The sequence below is a fragment of the Puntigrus tetrazona genome, chromosome 3 (genome assembly GCF_018831695.1).
Source record: "Puntigrus tetrazona isolate hp1 chromosome 3, ASM1883169v1, whole genome shotgun sequence".
Lineage (NCBI taxonomy): Eukaryota > Metazoa > Chordata > Actinopteri > Cypriniformes > Cyprinidae > Puntigrus > Puntigrus tetrazona.
The window spans coordinates 3494913-3509911 of NC_056701.1; positions in this window are offsets into that span (position 1 = coordinate 3494913).

A 14999-nucleotide genomic window follows, 5' to 3' on the forward strand; every position below is an offset into this window, starting at 1 on the left:
ACTTACAATTTTGAGTTTATATCACATAATTATGAGAAAACGGTACAACTGCTAGACTCACAATTACAATTAAGAAACTCAAATCTATAGGAGAAACATGTGAATTAAAGAAAAAAGCACAAAATCTCAATTTGCTTATAAAATCTCAATCAAGAAGTGTATTTATAATGTAATATTCCCACAGTAATCTCACTGTTTAGATGTCAACAGTTTCTCTGCACATTAAAAAGCACCTATCTTTATGTCTTTAAATGTTTAGAAGAAACACGAGACAGAGTTGATGAAGTTTGTCAAAGCTGTCAAGTCACAATACCGTGATTATTATAAAAAGCCACAAAAAGAGACACATCTGAGCACAGATTTTATGTCGAGTGACAAAAAATAGTAATATAGTATTTGTGAAGTTTCATTTAAGCGCTCTGCTCCGTCCTCGTGTACTGTAGCCAAACCCTCAGGGCATTTAATAAACAAAAGGCTGAGGCAAACATGTGGTTTAACTCCAGCATCTCCCTGTCTTTTGTGTTTAATTTGATTAACTGACTCATGCTCTTAGGAGCAGCAGGGGGTTCCTGAACACAAGCCAACATCTCTCTCTCTGGTGAAATATCACTGCTGTGACCCCGGGGACTCAGATCTGGGGCCAGGATGAGGGGTGCTCGGCGGGGGGGGAGGCGTCCACGACATCACTTCCTCTTAGCCGTTTCTCCATCTGACTGCAAGAAATCGGCGGATCGAGAAACCCACGATTTAACTCTTGACCCCAGAGAGAGACGCATAAACTGCGTGACTAACTAAAAGACCTTTTTATCGGAGGAGTGAAATGAAAAAAAGACTCTTCCATAATTTCACAAAGGGTGCACTGTGTATAGTTTCCATTCAAAAACATTAAGTTTAATTAAGTCTAATCTTCTTTGGTGTATTAAAATGGTGTAAATAAAAGTTTAAATGATATTAATGTCACTTAATATAATATACAATATTTTTTATTAATTTCATTCAAACATAATCTCTCTCTTCATAACAACGGCATAAATTTAATTATTGTATATTACCTACTGTATTAACATATCTACACAAATCTTAACTTAAAATATAGTAACAAATACAAATGAAACCTATTTAGCATCATTTTGAATGTCTAATAGGAACAATATTAATCAGGATCGCATTAATACACACATGAATGTTCAGTAACGTGTCCTTTTAGTAGCAACATCTATAATATAATTCATACATTTCTAACGTAATATCCAGACATATGAAGGCGCAATGAAACATCTGCGCAACGATCATAACTGCATTAAAATCCTGTTTTCTGCAGCACTCATAGATCTCTTGCCTGACCTTTGACCTCAGTAAAATGAGAGCAGAGTGAACTCGAGTGAATGCAGTGAGAAAGACCTTTAGATGAGTGCTCTGCCGAACCCCCTACAGCGACTCTGCTCTTTAAACGCGACATCGCGAAGCCCTTTTTAGCAGGAATGCATCTGTTTGTCCATTAAAAGTTGGCCAAAACCTGAAAAGTAATCTGTCATCCTGCAGCACTGTGTTTCTAACGGAGCGGAGCATCACTCCTGCTGTTTCTGAGTGTCGATTCACCCAAGAACAACACCCCGGCCTGAGTCTGAAGCGCACAGAGCTGAACGGGAGGCGTTTTAAGAGCTAATAGATCTGCTTTAGTGTCTCTCCGAGAGACAGGACGGCCAATTAACGCTCCAAAAACTCGGCCGTGGCTGCAGGGATGGAAGATCTCAGCGTGGGACCGCTGCGCTTCCCGTGCCAGACGGTTCCTGGCAGTGACACCGATGTGAACCGGCGTACATTCAGGACGAATGCTGATTAAAACACGTCTCGCTGATCTGAGCGAAGTTACTGTCATCCATTTCGCTTCATTCAGGGCGACTCCCTAGTCCTCTTCCTCCCTTTGACTGTGAATAAAAGCCAAAAAGACAAAGAACGGGAAGGAAGGAATGAGAGAAAGTGCGGTTTTCATCATGGGCTTCAAAATAAACTCGAGCCCTTTGACTTCGCAGAGCTCTGAACTCCCCGAATTGCAATTACGGTGTTGCAACAGCGATCTTGATTTCAAAAGAAAAAGCTGGCAGGAGCTCCGCCAGTCTCTGGTTGAAAGTTGAGAAATCGAGCGAAACCCGAGGGAAAGAAAATGACCAAAAAGAGCTCTTTAATATCTCAATCGTATTGGCAAATCCAGTCCCGGTTCTTGTTCGTGTTTATCCTTGGAAAACGAGCCCAATCTCATGCGTATCCTGTCTGTAATGATCAGGTTTCTCAAACGATCTAAGGCTTCCCTCATGCCGCAGAAACAACACTGATAATTCAATGAAGAGTAACTGGAAATAACAAAGACTAAAGACAAAAACTGTACCAAGGAGACAACGTTTTCCCCTTAAAATACTACAAAATTGGCAAAACTGTTCAGTGCATATACAGTGAAGCATAATGTCGTAAACCACAATGAATACACAGTGACTTCTCAACTTTCGTCTAGAAACGTGTCTTTGGAAATGCAGTTCGGCATTGCACAGACAAAATCCCAAAGAAACACTGTTTTACTGAAATCCGTGTAGGCTCATTTTCAATGTGTTTTAACGATAAAACCCAGCACTATTTACCTGCTCCGACATGTGGGTTTTATATAATATTTACAGAACGGTTCTCCATTTACCACTCTACACTGCTGACAAGATCTTCAAATTTCCTTCTACAACACAAATTATACTCAAATTATACCTCAGATGTGAATTCTGACAGTTTACCAGACTTTCTAATCTATAGCCACTTCGGGTGAATAACTAGAGTATTTCTGGGTTTCTCAACAGTGCAAGTTTTATTAACTTTATTAACTTCCATAGTGGTGAATTGGCTATTTCTTTTCTTTTGTATTCCACTTTGCTCATATAGCAGAAGAACCTTTCTACTATAGGGCTGGGCAGTATATCGCATGTTATAGTGAGCTGAACATGATATTGCGTAGCTTGTCAGTGATCTATGGCTCTGTGTATTAACTGCCACTCCATCTGAAAGCAGGTGATGGAGAATAATCGCTAATCGAGGAACTGGCTTTAATGCCTGATTATCCCATGCAACATACCGGCCAACCCTAAATTACAGCTTTCAAAAATAGGGAAGAAAACGTTTAGAGAGACTTTTCGCCAGCAGTCAGAAGACGGTTGACGCTGAAAAGGAATGTTTTTAAGAGAAGTTACTGACTTTTTGCAACAGTTAGGATTCAGTTTACAGCGCTTTCCTATCCATAAATGGTCGTGTCGCACGACTCAATGTCAAGGCTGTAACGTGATTGGTTGCTATGGCACACATTATCCAAGTTTCTCCAATAGCAAGTACTACAGATCCTCCGATCTCCCAATAGTAAGACAAACTTTGACTCGTACATGTTCGAATAAAGATAAGTGGGAGCTTACATTTAAAATGACGTGGATAAAGCATGCACGGTTCATTCAGAGTAAGTTCCCCCGTGCGTGTGTGTGCGTTTATGGAGAGCATTATGGAGTCATTGTGTGCTGAGCTGGAAGGTGGTAAGGCTCTTTTGAAACAATGGCTTTTTGTTTTTGAATGATTTCCATCAATTCTGCCTCCGCGTTGAGTAGCACTATTCCCGTGAGTCCAAACAATCAGCAGCGAGTGAGTGAGCGAGCGTTAACTGCAGACCGTCTGCTGTGACGCAGAGCTCTGGCTCTCGCTGATCGATCGGTGTGTACTTTTTACCCCGCTCGACCATTGTTGCTGTACTCCCACCCTCACACACACACACACACACACACACACACACACTTCCTAATTAAACCCAGGAGTGCAGAGCTCAGGCCGGTGAGCCTTTGTTCAACTTTCCTCATCAAGAGCTCTCTTGGATATGCAGAGCTGCATCCATCTGCCTCAGACAGACGTATCCCACAATGCAACAGAGGAGGAAAGACGTCAAGCCTCCTGCAAGGGAAACCACAGAGAGATATTTGATTAAAATCTGTGTGAGAAAACATCAGTCGTGATGGTTCGAGTGAATGCAAAAAAGTTTCAAAGAAATCGACAGCCAAACTAATTTAATTTAGAAAATATGCACTACATTCTTTACAAGCGACAGGCATTTCTACTGTTGCAAAAGATTTCTATTTAAAATAAATGCTATGTTTTTGGACTTTGTGATTTGCATTACAAGTTGTTCAGACTGCTACGAAAACTGATTGAGATCATTTGGAAGAAATTAATACTTTTATTCAGCAGTGTAGCCTCTCAAATTAATCAAAAGTGGCAATAAATGCATTTGTAATATTTAGTTACATTTCTATACAATGTTCTAAACAATGTTCTTTTGAGCTTTCTATTCATCAATAAATCTTGCAAACACAAGACAGCACAACTGCTTCAACAGTAATAATAAGAAAAGTTTCTTGCTGCAAATCAGTATATTTTAATGATTTCAATAGAACATAGAAAATATAGCTGTTTAAACTAAGAAATTTTACACTTTCATCCACTATGCTCATTTAAAGGTCTCAAAAATGTTTGCATGGGGCATCAAAGGGCTGAATTTTTCTTTTGTTTTTTAAAGATTGGGAGAACATCTAGCAACGAACCTTAACGTCAAATTGCAAAAGCTCTGCAAATCTCATCATCTACGGTGAATAACATCAAAAGATTCAGAGAAACTGGAGAAATCTGTGTGTAAGGGACAAGGCCGAAGACCTTTGTTGGATGCCACTGCATCACTCATCAGAAGGATTCAGTCATTGATATTACTAAATGGGCCCAGGAATACTTCCAGAAACCACTGTCGGTAAACACAATCCACTGTGCCATCCGCAGACACCAACTAAAGCTCTGTCACGCAAAAAGAAAGCCATACGTGAACATGATCCAGAAGCGCCTGTTGTGTCCTGTGGGCCAAGGCTTATTTAAAAATGGACTTGGTTAGATGAATCTTGTTGGAAATCGAGAATGTTGTGTTCTTCAGACGGAGGAGATCTTTCTGCGTGTCATTAGCATTCGGTTCAAAAGCCAACACCTCTTATGGTTTGAGGGTGCCTAAGTGCATACGATATGGGGAGCCTGAATGTTTTGGAAGGCACTATGAATGCTGAGAGGTATATAAATGTTTTACAGCAACATATGCTTTCCTCCAGATGACGTCTGTTTCAGGGAAGGTCTTGCGTATTTCAGCAGGACAATGCAAAACCACATACTGCAGCTATTACAACAGCGTGGCTTCGTGGTATAAGAGTCTGGTGCTGAATTGACCTGCCTGCAGTCCAGATCTTTCACCTATAGGAGAACATTTGGTGCATTAATAAATGAAAAATACGTATACATATATCAAGCAAGAATGGGACCAAATTCCAACAACCAAAACTCCAGAAACTCATAACACCGATGCCCAGACGTCTTCAAACTTTTTGAAAAGAGCTATTTTGCCACCTGTAGCAGGCATCAAATTTAAACTGAGCTCATTTTGTTCATAAAATTTTACAATTTCTCAGTTTTAACATTTGTTTTATTACCTATTTTCCATTGTGAATGAAATACAGGCTTGTGTGATTTGAAACAACTGTTCAAACAAACAAAAAGATCAAATATTAACATTTCAGACTGGTATCTTTGGGCAGAAGAAGAAAGCTTTGTAAAAACTGTTCAATGAAATCTCAAAGGAAGCGGCCCAGTGTTGCTCTGTTGCTCTTACGTAGGGGTTGTGTAGTTTCTTGACGTGTGAGATCGGCTGACCTTTGAACAACCTCTTTGGACAATGATCTCAGAGCTGGGATTCAGGAAAACACTATGACATCAGCACTGGTATCAATGAGCCTCAGGACACACACACACACACACATCTTATACCTCCACATAAGTTTTAAATAGGAAAACAAAGAACAATACAAGCTTAGTTACCAATTTTTATAGCATATAAAAATTATGAACCCTTGAGGGAAACTTTACAGTTTTAGTTCAAGTCGACAGCAATTGTTGCATATTGTTGCATGTTGGTATAAATTTTTAAAATATAAGAAAAGCTGTTGTAAACTGTTTCTGCACCTGCACGGTTCAAAGTCTAAACGAAATGGGAATTAATTTATAAATACACTTATGAACACTTTATTTCATGCCTGTTTTTTTTTTACTTCATTTACAGTCATAGCCAAAAAATATGTGCACCCTTGGTAAATATGATCAAATAATTTTTTTCTAAATATAAAGATCAAAATGATTATTCATTTCAGAGCCTTTTTATATATAACAATCCAATGTTTACATCCAGCTCTTTCGTACAATCATCTGCAAACTCACTTTTGCAAGACAACACTTTTATTTTCCAAAAGCAGATGGCTTTGTTTAGACATCGTCTGACTGGTTTTCATCATCAGCCATCAAAACACGCACACAAAAAGTTTCCCATACAGGTCCTATGCCTCCTTGCCAATGCAAAAACCAAACGAAGAAAAAAATAGACTTTGTTTTCTGCGATAAAGGACGATTACCAGCAAATAATAAGACTTAAAATTTTGACTGCTTCTGGGCTAAACGGTAGTTTTCAATCAAACATCTAGTATTACATCCACCCACGATCTCTGTACAAGGTTACATCAGTGTCCAATTTGATCTGGGTTGGGACACACTATTAAAACGAAATCGAAGGTCATTTTATTAGGCTTTTGTGACCACAAAATAACAAGGGGCGGCACTGCATGGAAAGTCGTGGCTGGCAGCGAGGCGTTTTTCCCAGGGTAAATGATGTGAATTGTTGAGATGGTTCATGCAGGAAGCGTGAGGGTGTGTCTCGCTCAGCAGCTGCGGAGGTCGGGAAGCATTTAACGGTGATGTCATGAGAGGTACGGTCTTCACAGCGCTGTGTTTCCTTTTATCTCACCTCGGCCTGCTGTGAGAAAAAGCTCACAGTTCATCCTTCAACCTCCAGAGACGCATTAAAGCGCCGTGACACGGTGGCCGAGGGTCTGTTACGTGTTTAGTCACAGGAAGACTGCTGCATTGAGGAACACACAACCAGCAGAACGCTTACTTCTGGTTCGTGTGCTGAAACGGTTTGATCGTAAACTCCCGTGAACCCTCATGACTTTTTGGAGTCGCATAAACTTGAAACACATTTTAGAGTCATGTGAAACTTTCTACGTTACATACGTTTAAAGAAGCAAACGAGTTACTAAGGAACTACAAGGAGCTTCTAATTTAGCTAAGCTGGTTATAAAAATAGAAAAAATTGAGTAGGCTACTTTCGCAAAAAAAAATGTTCTTCTCTTGCAACACGTTTAAGTTCATCCGCAAAGGTTGGCTCGCCCTGAGAAACTGTATTTGCTCGCAAAATATTTAGTGTTCTCTTGTAAAGGCATAGAATTACCCTAAACAAGCATTCGCATCACCCCACGAAAATTAGCATTCTCTCGAAAAAGTAGCATTCATATAAGATTTACATTCTCTTGCTAATGTTTTGAGTCGCACAAGGAGCATCGCGCGCGCTCACGAAACATTTGTGATCCTTTTCAAAAGTATTGTTGCCCCAAACTCTGCAATCGCTCGCAAGACCTTTGCATTATCCTGAGAAACTTTGTCACCTTGCAAAAGTATTGTTGCCCCAAGAAACTTTTCTCGCAAAACATTTGCGTTCTCTTTCAAAAGTATTGCGTTGCCCCAAGAAAATTAGCATTCTCTTACAAAACCCAAGAAACCTTGTGTTAACCCAAGAAACTTTGTGTCTTTTCATAAAAGCGTTGCATTGCCATAAAGAAGCTTTGCGTTTTTCATAAAATATTTGCATTGCCTTGCAAACATATTGTGCTGCCCAAAGAAACTCCAAAGAAAACATATATTTTTTCTTGTAAAAGCATTGCGTTGGCTCAGAAACAGCATTCATTTTTGTTACCACAAGAATCTTTATGTCATCTTGCAAAATCCTGCTGAAAAAAAATGTATATGCTGGTTAGATATGGTATATATGAAGCTGGGATGCTGGATTGAGCTGGTTTAAGTTGGTCCTTTGCTGTTTTATGCTGGTCATTTGCTGGTTTATGCTGGTCCTTTATGCTGGTCCGACCAGCTTAAAGCCAGCAAAGAACCAGCATGACCTTTCCTTTGCTGGTTTAAGTTGGTCCTTTCCTTTTTTGCTGGTCTTGTGCTGGTTTAGCTGGTCCTTTGCTGGTTTAAGATGGTCCTTTGTTGTTTTAAACTGGTCCTTTGCTAGTTTATGCTCTTCCTTTGCTGGTGTAAACTGGTCCTTTGCTGGTTTATGCTCTTCCTTTGCTGGTTTAAATTGGTCCTTTGCTGGTTTATACTCTTCCTTTGCTGGTTTAGCTGGTCCTTTGCTGGTTTAAGATGGTCCTTTGTTGTTTTAAACTGGTCCTTTGCTAGTTTATGCTCTTCCTTTGCTGGTTTAAACTGGTCCTTTGCTAGTTTATGCTCTTCCTTTGCTGGTTTAAACTGGTCATTGGCTGGTTTATGCTGGTCCTTTGCTGGTTTAAACTGGTCCTTTGCTGGTTTATGCTGTTCCTTTGCTGGTTTAAGCTGGTCATTTGCTGGTTTATGCTGGTCATTTGCTGGTTTAAGCTGGTTATTTGCTGGTTTATGCTGGTCCATAAACCAGGAAAGGACTCCATCACAGCTTCAAAACATATCTAACCAGCATATGCAGTTTTTTTCAAAAGGGAAGTACTGCATTTCCCCAAGAAGCTTTGTATTCTTCCAAATAGCATTTGCGTTTTGTTGCCGATGTATTGTGTTGCACAAGAAAACATTTGCGATCCTTTTCAAAAGCACTGCGTTGCCCCAAGAAACTGCATTGCATCGCATCAAAACATACAAAACATTTGCGGTAATCAAGAAACTCTGCACATGTTCCCAAATCATTTGCGTTCTCTTGCAAAAATACTGCATTCTCTAAAAAAAAATATGGTTTCCCTGCAAGACTATTTACAAAGTAATTCTGTCTTTGCCCTCAAAAGCACTGAAACCGTTTTTCTTCCCATCTCATAGTTATTTCCATCACAGGCGTTTTGCTTGTGAATGCAAAGTCTCTTGGGGCAGCACAATTCTTTTGTGAGAGAATGCAAAAGCACTGAAAAATACATTTCCCTTTCTTTTTTAACCATTACCATTCATCACCCTGTAGGTTACTGTCGGCCACAGCTTTAGTATGAGTTTATGAGATCGCAGGGCGTTATTGGACAGACAGGCACTAAATTATCTGCGAACATTCCTGCCTCCTCCGCCGAGGGATGAGCGTGAAAAAGGGTTTCCGATGGAGATTTAAAAGGGAGGCCGAAACCAGGGCAAAGTGTGTGACCAGGAAAATGAAAATATACAGGTGACGCCTTGAAAACTGCTGATTGCATTTATACTAACTACAACCCATAGTAAAAATATCTCAGCTGTTCCTAGACAGCAGTGACATAAAATGAATAGCAGTTTCTAGTTCTTTTGACTAATTCAATAGGTGTTTCTCCTAAGAAAAAGACCCAATGTAATCTCACTCTGCTATATACAATCTAACAGTATTTCAGATGTCTACTTGTCAAACTATAACTTCTGTATGAAATATTATTGGTGAATATGCGGTGATGAATAAAGCAACCTGTGCATGTGTAAGTCCTGTCATGCGCGTTGAACGCAGACTTCGCCGCTCAGTCCTTGACTAGAGGAAATGTGGAGTCGGTTCCCACACCCAGAAGAAGGGCTTTCGGCTGGACTAACACAAACACTGCAGCCCTCAGGAAGGAAAGGGTTCCCAGACACCTCACAGGCCGAGTGACACTGCAGGTTTGCGTTCACACACCAGCACATACACTCGTTTATGTTTTCGTGAAGTCAGGATTCGTTGCTTAATATCCAGAAGCACAGTTAAGATCACGCGAACAGTCTCTTCCCATTGCATTTCGTCCAAGGATAGGCTGTGGTGTATTAATTCACAAAAGAAGCTTTGCCAATTTGACCGATTCAGTGAACAGTGGGGTGGATTGAAAGATACTTTTTTCGATTCCCAAGGTGAGTTGTTCAGGCTGATTTCTTTACCAAATCTGAATCGGTTTGACCATCATGATTCGTCAGGTGAATCATAGCTTTTGTGAACCGAGTTGACCAATTCAGTAAAAGATTAGACTAGACTGAACGATTCTTTTCGTACAAAGCGCAAATACAAACCCATTTTACCTTTTCTATCAATTGGAATGAATTATTGTTTCGCATTTCAGCGAAAAAAGACAACGAATCAGTTCCTTGATTCCAGAAACAAGTCATGCAGACAGTTTGTGACTTCCCTGAAAATAATCGACTAGAACTCATTATTTTTTAGGATATCTGAAACAGTCCAAACTTCTTCGCCAACCCATTTTCCTTTTATCTTGAAAGTAAATTATTCGTTTCAATAGCTATAACATTACATTGTGTATTTTAGATTTGCATTCACGCAATGAAGTCATGAAAAATTCTGGACAAACATATCAGAGCAAGCATTTGTGCTCTATATAAGGTGGAAAAACTATTTTGCCAAGACTCTTGTACTTGTGTACAGTAGAAGCATAACCTTTGCTGAATTTTCCCCTTCAAGTAAAGTAATGAAACTATCAGATACAAGAGCATTTTCAAGATTAACGTTTTTGACAATGAAACATTACCTATAGCAACCACCCGAAACACCTTGGCAACCACATAGCAATCTAAAAATCCGATCAGCTAAATATATATTTACCCTGTTCGTTCACAAAAACACACATACATTGTGTACTGGCAGGTGTGTGTGAACATTCGTGGGAATCAAGTTCGGCCTCCCTCTCGCTCTCGTAATCGAATAAGTCTCGCTGCCCATGTCTAATGGACCCATCTCCACAGTCCAGCATTAATAGGGTCTCACAGCTCTCACACACACATCTGCAAACACTGCTCTCTGCTTCTCTCACAGCGCAGCAAAAGCTCTCACACAGCTCTTTTCAATACGTGAGGTCACGCAACGCGAGGTTCGTTTGGAAACCTCTGCCAGTTTACAAGCAAACTGTAGCTTTTGCGCTTTTTCTTCCAACGCAGCTTCCAAGCGCTAGTTTATTGGGTCTTAACGAGTGTGAAATTGGATTATGCCACATCGTTTCGGTCTGGCAAACCCCTGATATGAGTCTTCCCGGTGTATCGTGCCAGTTACCAAATGTCCTCCGGCACAAACCGCTGACGAGGCATTGAGAAAGTCCATCTTTGACCTCAGCTGATGAACTTGAGGGAAACTAAATGCTTTCCGAGGGTTTCGGGCGCCGCATGCATTGAAAGTCAGATGTTGCAATGCACTGTTCTGACCCCGTATGCAGCTGGCCTTTCTGTGCTCAGCCAATGATCATTGCACGCACTTTTTATCTCACCATTTTTATCGTACTCGTGGTATGCGAATCGTTCATTTTCCACGATTGCGAAATGATTAGCCCGGACCACTTTGTGAACCAGTTTGACAGAACGCTCAAGAAGAATCAAGCTGAATTAATCATTCTTTGCGATCCGATTTTGATTGATTCGTCAAACGGCTGACTAAAATTAACGACTCTTTTGTAATTGGCGGAAAAAGTTTGCGATCCAAGTTTAGCGGTTCGCTGAAAATAATCTAGTAGCACTTTTGCCGTTCTTAAAATAATTAGCGAACCGAACAATTCGCCAAACACTGATTTGACGATTCATTAAAAACAACGAACTAGATTTAACGATTCTTTCGCGAATTGCAAAACAGCCATTCAAAGCGCTCTGTGGTCCACAAAATGATTCGTCCAGACCAATTTACAGATACATCGCACAGTTAATTCTACACTATTCGAAACTGTCCGCTTTGTGAATAACTTTGATGAATTCATTAAAAAGAGATCAGAAAAGAACGATTCTTTTGCGAAAAACGTGCTTTGCGGTCTAATTTGACGGCTCAATTGAAAATGATTTACAAAACCGCTCAGATTGCCAATTCTACACTTAATAATTGCCAGATTTGACTTATGTGAAAACAATTCAGGGAATTGCGCGAGAGGAAAGGTGTATTTGCGTACACTGGATGCAGGAACAGGAATAAATGCGACAAAAAAAGAAGCGGAATTGCGGGCATTGACGTGGAAGAGAGGGCGGCTTTGTTTATGCGTGTCTGTCAAAAATAAAGCCTGAATTCTGACGTTATCAAACCTGATCCTGGAGCTGCCCCTCTTTCTGGACAGCTTGGCACCGCGGACAGGACAGACTCCACCCGAATGCACAAACCGATACGCCAAAAAAAAAAAACACATTTTATTCCCGCTTATTCGTTATATAAATGTCTGACTCGCTGAAAAACAGCTTGTGATTTTCAAAAATGCATGCACAGATGTTGCGGTGCCGCCGTATCTCCGAGATTTCACTTATCAGTTTGATAATGTCAGCAGAGCGAATGAAGGCAGCAATCTGTTCCTCAGGCCCAGAGCCATCAGAGCTCCTCTAATTATTAACAGTCATTACTATTATTGCTCATATTAGTGTCAGGGATGCGATTAAACCTCTAGCATTAAGTATTAAAGCATTAAAATGTCATTTTGCGTCTACAAAGAATACTTTCAGAAGGTGTATCATTTCATCGTACTTTCATTGCAGCACTGTGATGAATGTAAAAGCATATTTCTGCTTCAGATTACTCCGGGTCAAAGTTCACGTGTTCTTGAGGACTGAGGCCTGTGTTATTCAGCCCTGGACTCTTCTGCCCTCTGCTGCTCAGGAGAGACATCGCACTGAACATGACCTGAAAAGACCTGCTGTCATGTTCGAACGATCTGCTTTAGGAATGAGTCAATTATTCATATCCAGCATATAAATTTCATGGGTACGTCCTAATCTGCAAATCCATGCCTTTCTCTTGCTCTCTGGCAGATTTAACCTCTTAAAACCTGAGAGAAAAAGGTTTTGGGGGGAAAAAAAATTTATTTTATTTTTTTTAATGTCTGTATGTAGTTTAAAGCATTACAAATAAATTTGACAAAAATAAATAAAACAATTAACATTTTTTTAAAAATTATATATAATTCATAAAATATTTAAATAAAAAGATACGTGAATAGTTTTTTGGATTCTCGTGATTTGATATACCATTTTTCGTTCTGCAACCTTGAACAGGTTTTATTATTATATGAACAAAATGTCATTTCCATATTAATGTGCTTTTGGGGCAACGTGTAATGACGGGAGTAAAAATTGACAAAACTCTTATAATTATATATAATATTTTATACAGTACTTAAAAGTAATGGTTTTACCTATTCATTTGTCTCCCAAGATGCACAATAATCATGCTTTTAATCCTGGTGTCCTCATATGAGAACATGAAATCAACATCAGAAAGTCATATTTTGACCCAATAACATTTTCCTGAGATGTTGCTTTATGACGCACAACTTAAAAAAATGACAGATTTGCACCTATTTATTTCCCCCTGATTCATTAGGAAAGAGAGACTTATATGATTAACTGACTGATACGATTAAATCGTTTTCAAATGTGTATTTTACTTTTTTTATTTAATTAATGGATTTATTTACTTTTGGAGCATTCAGTTCAGATTAAGCCCAGTCCTTCTATTTATTTATTAATTTTTTTGTTTTTTTAGTGTTTAGTGCATATCGGAGCATTTAGTTGCATTTTAGTTTATGCTGAGTTTTCCCATTGCTATATTTATTGGTTGGTGCATTTAGTTGTATTGTAGTTTTGCTTAAGTTTTTTTCCCCCGTTTCCGTTCGTATTTATTGTTAGTTGAGGACGATGACGTTGTCTCCAGTGGTGGTGTGTGTCTCTCTGTCGTGCGTGTGATAGATTTAGAGTAAACGCTGCTAAAACAGATGGTTCAATCCCTCCTCACAATCAAGATTAGGATTACACAGGAGCCCTGCGCTGTATTACACACACACACACACACACACAATCAGAGTATGTGTCTTAAAGACGAGAAACACAGAAAACAATAGAGACACTGCCACATCGCCATCTAAAACAATAACTTCAACCCGAATAGGAAAACCAATGCATTTAAAAATATATGCATACAGTGATTTTAGTGCATGTACGAAGTCGGTTATCAAAAGTTATTAACTTTTTATTTATGCATAATCCCACAGAGAAGTGAAATAATAATAAATCATAATAATAATGCTTCTTAAGCAGCAAATCGGATTTATGTGATGGATGTGACACTAAGACTGGAGTAATGATGCTGAGAATTCAGCTTTACATCACCGCTATAAATTACATATTACAATATATTCGATTAGCAAACAGCTATTTGAAATCGCAATATATTTTACTGTATTTTTACTGTGTTTTTGAATAAATAATCGCAGCCTGACCTGTGAACATTAGGCCCAATATGTCTGAAAATAGAGCTATTGCAGTGTCTTTTACTGTATGTTTCATAGTTTCTTCATACAGCCTTTTTACTGGTAAGATTTTTATTGTTTTTTTATTGCCGTATACCATAAGCGCTAATATTCGGTATGTTGCTGTGCGCAATTGAAATTTTGCCCTAACATGCGACTCATTCGAAAATGCTTTGGCAGTACAAACGTGTTTGTGATGCCAATAAAGCGCATTAAATCTGAACGATGGACAGATAGAGATATAAGCCCCAAATGCTCTGGCGATACAGATGTACGATTATTAGTCATGCCAATAAAGCACATTAAACCGAACCCAGAGACAGTCAGACAGACAGCGAAGGAAAGAGAGAGAGAGAGAGAGAGAGAATGAGAGAGAGATTTGTGTCAGCTAATCCCCCACAGGTCTCTATGTCCTGAGATACTCGGCTCACTAGCGTCTCAGTCCTTCGCCGTCCCGCCGCCACCATGAGCTTCATCGCCGACGACGTGGAGATAGACCCGGTCACCCTCAACCTCATCATCCTGATCGCCAGCTATGTCATCCTCCTCCTCGTCTTCCTCATCTCCTGCATCCTCTACGACTGCCAGGGCAAGGACCCCACCAAGGAGTACGCCCCC